Source organism: Gekko japonicus, unplaced genomic scaffold (assembly GCF_001447785.1).
Source record: "Gekko japonicus isolate JY-2015 unplaced genomic scaffold, Gekko_japonicus_V1.1 scaffold131, whole genome shotgun sequence".
NCBI lineage: Eukaryota > Metazoa > Chordata > Lepidosauria > Squamata > Gekkonidae > Gekko > Gekko japonicus.
The window spans coordinates 2,569,982-2,576,834 of NW_015167061.1; positions in this window are offsets into that span (position 1 = coordinate 2,569,982).

Genomic DNA, 6,853 nt, shown 5'->3' on the forward strand with positions numbered 1-6,853 from the left:
GCACGGAATGCTGTTACCTTCCCACCGAAGTGGTACCTATTTATCTACTTGCAATTTCTTGCTTTCATAAGAACATAAGAGACGCCAATGTTGGATCAGGCCAAAGGCCCATCCAGTCCAACACTCTGTGTCACACAGTGGCCAGAAATACCAGTGCCATCAGGAGGTCCAGCAGTGGGGCCAGGACATTAGAAGCCCTCCCACTGTTGACCCCCCCCCCAAGCACCAAGAAGACAGAGCATCACTTGCCCCAGAGCCCCTAGCTATACCTTGTGGCTAATAGCCACTGATGGACCTCTGCTCCATATGCTTATCTAATTCCCTTTTGAAGCCGTCCATGCTTGTAGCACCCACCACTTCCTGTGGCAGTGAATTCCATGTGTTAATCACTCTTTGGGTGAAGAAGTACTTCCTTTTATCCGTTCTAACCCGACCGCTCAGCAATTTCATGGAGTGCCCACGGGTTCTTGTATTGTGAGAAAGGGAGAAAAGTACCTCTTTCTTTACCTGCTCTTTCCCATGCATAATCTTATAAACCTCGATCATGTCACCCCTCAGTCGTCTTTTCTCCAAGCTAAAGAGCCCTAAGCGCTTTAACCTTTCCTCATAGGGAAAGTGTTCCAACCCTTTTATCATTCGAGTTGCCCTTTTCTGCACTTTTTCCAAAGCTATAATATCCTTTTTAAGGTGTGGTGACCAGAATTGCACACAGTATTCCAAATGAGGTCTCACCATTGATTTATATAGGGGCATTATTATATTGGCTGATCTGTTTTCAATACCCTTCCTAATAATCCCCAGCATAACATTGGCTTTTTTTATTGCAGTCACACACTGTCTCGACATTTTCAGTGAGTTATCTACTACAACTCCAAGATCTCTCTCTTGCTCAGTCTCTGCCAGTTCAGACCCCATCAATGTGTATTTATATTTAGGATTTTTGGCTCCAATGTGCATCACCTTGCACTTGGCCACATTGAACCCCATTTGCCATGTTGACGCCCACTCGCCCATCCTTGACAGATCCCTTTGGAGTGCCTCACAATCCTCACTGGTTTTCACCACCCTGAACAACTTCGTATCATTTGCAAATTTAGCCACTTCACTGCTTACTCCCTGCATAGTTCACTGCATAGTTCATTCTGCTTCTGCCAGCCTTGGTCAAACATGCAAATCTACAGAAGACCCCTCCCTTTTTTACTGACATTCCAAAAAAATCCTGCTCCCTGCCCTCCTCCCTCCACTATTGAGATTTTGTGAATCAAAGCCCTGCTTTAAATGTTGCCCCATACAATGGCAGGCACTGACTCCTCTGCATTGCCTGGGGCCAGTCAAGGGCCGGGGTCGCCCCACAGGCTGAATCTGAGCCCTGCTGACCTTTGTCTTGGCCATGCAAAGATCCTGTTGTGCTCTTCCACTTCAGGACTTCCAGCAGAGTCCAAAGAGGCTTTTATTCTCTAAGAAGATGGATGCATCTGTTGTGTCTGATTACGAGGAGAAGAGAGGTGGGCAGGGTGTTCGCTGCCTGGGGGAGGGTCTGTCCTCCTCAGGTGCCTTCTGGAGGGGGCTGCCACATTCCTGTCTTGCTCCCAGTCCAGTCCAGGACACGTGAAATGGGAGAAGCCAGGAGAATCAACCTGGTACATGCCCAGCCCTGACCTGGGTAGCCCAGGCAAGCCTGATCTCGAAGCTAAGCAGGGCCGACCCTGGCAAGTATTTGGATTGGAGACCTCCAAAGAATACCAAGGTTGGGAGGCAGAAGCAGGCTATTAAGCCATTTCTCTAAACGTCCTCCATGGCCCAGGAGGAGTCGCCAGAGGTCGCCATGACTTCCAGTCGCTGGCATGCACACACACACACACACACAAACGTACAAGATGCAAACACACACACACACACCCAACCTGGTACATGCCCCCTCTACCCAGTGTGGGAGGTAGGACAACAGAGAGCAGCCCCATTAATTCAGGGAGTGATATTCAGTTACTGAAAAATGAGAGTTACGTGGACAACAAGGTGGCAAATAATGGCCAAGAGTGGTTTTATTTAGGTTATTTATAGTCCGCCTTTCTCACTGAGATGCGTGGCAGACCACACATCATATAGTCAATGCAATCACAGAATCTGAGCTGGAAGGGACCTCCATGGTCACCTAGTCCAACCCCCTGCACAATGCAGGAAATTCACAAATACCTCCCCCCCCTCCACACCCCCAGTGACCCCTGCTCCATGCCCAGAAGATGACAAACTGGCCTGGAGTAGAATTGCTTCCTGACCCTAACATGGTGATCAGCATTTCCCTGGGCGTGTAAGAAAGGGCCACAAGAACTAAGCCCTGAGGCTGCAACCCTCCCTGCCCTCCCTCTCATGATCTGCCCAAGTTCACAGAATCCGCATTGCTGTCAGATGGCCATCTAGCCTCTGTTTGACAACCTCCCAAAAAGGAGAACCTTCCACCTCCTGAGGAAGCTGGTTCCACTGAGGAACCAGTCTAACTGTCAGGAAGTTCTTTCTAATGTTTAATCAAAAACTCTTTTGATTTAATTTCAACCTGTTGGTTCTGGTCCAACCTTCTGGGGCAACAGAAAACAATCAATAGCATGAGACATCTAATAAGCTGTGTAGCAGGATGAGGACTACTGAAATCCAAAATAAAGCAGAAGTATTAGAGACACTATGTTAAAAAATGCAGAAACTGGTGTCAGAAGTAGAAAACAATGCAATGAGAACAGGATGATATATACAACAAACATGTTATACATCGTAATATCATCCACATCCACAGCCCCATTCCCATAATTAAAACACCTTCCTGAGCCATTTCATTATAGTATAGCCCTATAACCTCAATAAAAATGCCTTTTTTTTACATAGATTCATGTGGGTAGCCATGTTGGTCTGAAGCCACAGAACAAAGTTTGAGTCCAGTGGGGGGGCACCTTTAAGACCCAACAAAACTTAAGTCTGCACACGAAAGCTTCTACCCAGAATTAAACTTTGTTGGTCTTAAAGGTGCCTGACTGGACTCAGACTTTTTTTTTACATAGCTTGCAGCATGACGGGAGCGTGGAGGACTTCCTGCCCCCCGTCAGGCATGGTCGCAACAGAGAATGCAGGGGTTTGAGCAGTTGCTGATCCTGTCCCTTTGCAGGGTGGCACCCACAAAAGGCCCTGCTCAGATCAGCAGAGTGGTGGAACAGAGCAGGAGAGGTGATCCCACCAGTAGGAAAGCCCAGGGCCATGAAGAGCTTTGCACACCACAGCCCGTACCATGGACTGAACTCGGTAACTGATGGGCAGCCAATGGGATGAGCGCAGGAGGGGAGTAGTGTGCATGCCCCGCCTACTCCAAGTTGGTTTCACAGGCAGAGCCATGTCGCCTGCATTAGTGTTACTGTGGCCCGGATCCCAGGTGGCCAGATGGGCTGAGCCAACATAGGGGCCATTTTCTAGGCGCATGAAGCTCCTGGTTCCTCCCGCTCTCCAGCAGCCAGGGTGGTGTAGGGGTTAAGAGCAGTGAACTCTGACCTGGAGAACTGGGCTTTATTTCCCACTCCTCCCCATGAAGCCAGCTGGGCGACCTTGGGCTACTCACAGTTCTTTCTGAACTCTCTCAGCCCCACCGACCTCACAGGGGGACTGCTGTGGGGAGAGGAGGAAGGGAAGGAGACTGTAAGCCGCTTTGAGACTCCTTCCGGTAGAGAGAAGTGGGGTATAAAAACCAACTCCTCTGCTGATTGGCTATCGGGCACTCCCAGCAGCCACCCAGCCATCAGAGGGCATCCCGTGAGCTCTCCTGCAGCTGGGTCAGTCCACGGGTCGCCCTGGGCCCAGGCAATGGCAGCTGGCTCCAGGCAGCCCATTCTTCACCTAGCTGGAGGCTTAACCCTCTTGGCCTGAACCCCAGGCTGAGCTGTAAGGCAGGGGTCAGGGAGCTCCGAAAGAAAAGGAGGCATGGAGTCACTATTGAGGCTGGGTGTAGGATGTTTGCAGGAAGGATATTTCAGGCGGGTTCATGTCAGTGGAGTCAGATATTTTTAAAAATTGGACTGCATAAGTAAATAGGCTGAAAGCGCCTGCTGGCCTCCACCTCCACCGGCTCCCTTGAGGCTCGGCTTCTCCCGCTGCGGCTTCCCTGTTTATTCTCAATATATCCCAGTATTACCTCCCCCCCCCCCCCCATAACAGAGAGCTGCTTCATGCTCCGCAGCCTCCAAGGCTGGTCTGGAGCCCTCCCTCCCTAAACCACCCGACCACAAGGTATTCCAGGGGGCCGGGAGTTTCAAAGATAGCTCTGCCACTGGGAAGACCCTGTTTGGGGTGCGTGCGAGGGGGAGGGGGAGGGGGTCACGCAAGCCAGAGCTGACTCCACACCCGGGCTGCCGGCCTCTTCTTCCCAACAAGCCCGGCAAAGGCCCCAGCCAGGAACAGCTCAGCTGCTGGGGCTGGCTGCCCCCTCAGCCCTCTGGAACGGCTCTTTCTGACAATGAGGAAGCGGAAGGAGGCAGGATTGACACCAACAACTTATGCTTGGGTGGTGTTTTTTCTTGGACAAAGGGTCTGTGTGTGGGGGGGGGTTTGCCTCATCAAAAGTGGGGGGGGGACACACCAACTTGATTTAGAAGGTTTCTCCTCACGAAGCTGAGTTGCCAAGGAAGTGGGGCAAGAGCATGAGAAGCAAAGGCTGAGGAGGCACCTTCCAAGATCTGCCTTCCGAAGCAGTGAGAATTCACCAGCCCTCACACTGATGCCACCACGGGATGGTGGTGGGGGAAACCGGCTGAGATGAGCAAGGCTGGCCTCGAGGGGGGAAAGGCCTCGCCTGAGCGGGGGCTGCAGCCATCGTTTCAGACCAGCCAAGAAGGACCCACATCTCTGGAGCCCCCGGCTGCCCGGAAGGCTGACAAGAGGAGGTGCCCCCGGGACCGGTTCTCTGGCCACACCAGCGCTTGGGGCAGCCCAGGGGACGGGGGGGGGGGCAGGATGCCTCTCAAGGGCTCCACTTGCTTCCAGCCCTCAGTGGCATAGTCAGTCATTGGCATCACCCTCCGGTGCCCGCACGGCGCCCTACCGGTTCCAGCCTTGGCTTGGATATACTTACCTTGGGTCAACAAAGCACTTTGGTCATGGGAAGCCGATTGTTTAAGAACTCTATTGTTTACCAGGTAGGCATCTTTGCAAGTCTGCCTGATAACCGTTTTGATGGCTCAGGTGGTGAAACTTTAAAGAGCTAGTGCCCCCCCCCCCCATCATCATGCACCTGCACCATGTTCAAAAGGAAGTTTCCATTCAGAGACTTGGAGCGAGCCAGAACTCATAGACTGTCCGCTTCCTCTCACCAAGTTGTGTGACTTATCCACTGACGCGCTGCAGTTATTTTGCTCACTTTATGCAGGCACGGAGCCTCTCCTGGTTTTGTGTGGATAGTCCCCTAGACAGATCGTCGAGATACCTTCAGGAGCAGAAGGAAGGCTATCACTGCGTGCTGAGCATCGTCCTTGGTGGACTTGTTGACGGTGGCATGAGCCCCCAACTCTGTGACCTCGGTGCCATCACAATGGCTCCAAAGACAGGCCAAGAAGCCCCAAATGCACTTCATGGACAGCTTCAAGAGGGAATGAGATAAGCATACGGAGCAGAAGTCCATCAGTGGCTATGAGCCACAAGGTATAGATTAGGAACTCTCAGGCTGGGGCAAGGGATGCTCTGTCTTCTTGGTGCTTGGGGGGGGACAACAGTGGGAGGGGCTTCTGGTGTCCTGGCCCCACTGCTGGACCTCCTGAGGGCACCTGGCATTTTTGGCCACTGTGTGACAGAGTGTTGGACTGGATGGGCCATTGGCCTCTCTTAGGTTCTTATGTCCTTAAGGTATAGATAGGAGCTCTCAGGCTGGGGGCAAGGGATGCTCTGTATTCTGGGTGCTTGGGGGGGGCAACAGTGGGAGGGCTTCTAGTGTCCTCCTGGCCCCACTGCTGGACCTCCTGATGGTACCTGGCATTTTTGGCCACTGTGTGACAGAGTGTTGGACTGAATGGGCCACTGGCCTGATCCAGCATTGGCTTCTCTTATGTTCTTATGTTTGTTTAAGAACTATGTCTTGAAATGGAGGTGTTGCTCGTGGATAGCTCTTTACCAATTCTGTGTGGGGACTTACTACAGTGTTTTGGATCCCTCCCAAAGAAGCAACTAAGGGCACGTGTGGTTGGCAGCATCACCATGTCTGTCCTCAGCCGAGGGAGGCTGCCCCCAGGACCTCTCCCGCTTGGGGTGCTTTCCGGAGGCCCCAGGAGTCTGCTGAGTCAGCACAGACTGCGTTCAGGAGGCACTCAGCTTTCCAGGGGGGGGGGGGCCTGCCAACATGCAGCTGCCGCGGCCCAGGTGTGCCTCCTGGCTGGGGGCCTAATCAAACCAGCAGACAAGGAAGTGATAGGAGTCTGCTTGGAGGTGTCCCTGTTTCCCCTGCCTGACACCTGACCTATTATCCCAAAGGGCACCAGAGCCTCAGCTGCATAGCAAGGCCTTTCACCTTGCCTGGCGGGCCTCCACAGGACCAGACAGAGACGGCGGCAGCCTCCAGATCTGCTTGTGGGAGCAGGTGGTGCTGTCAAAAAGGGCTGCTTTGTCCACCCAGGCCCTGTGCAAACAGAACAGTGGGCATCAGCCGCTCGCTCCTTTTGGATTTCCTCTCCGTGCAGGACGGACACTGAAGAGGAGACCCAGGGATGGCCTTGGAACCTCCGGGAGGCAATCTGGCTTCCCAGCTTCTTCACGTTTGTCTGTGATGTGCAAGAGCTTTCGGACAAAGGGCCATTGCGAGGTTTACCACTTTCTCTGGACACAGCCACAGCCGTTG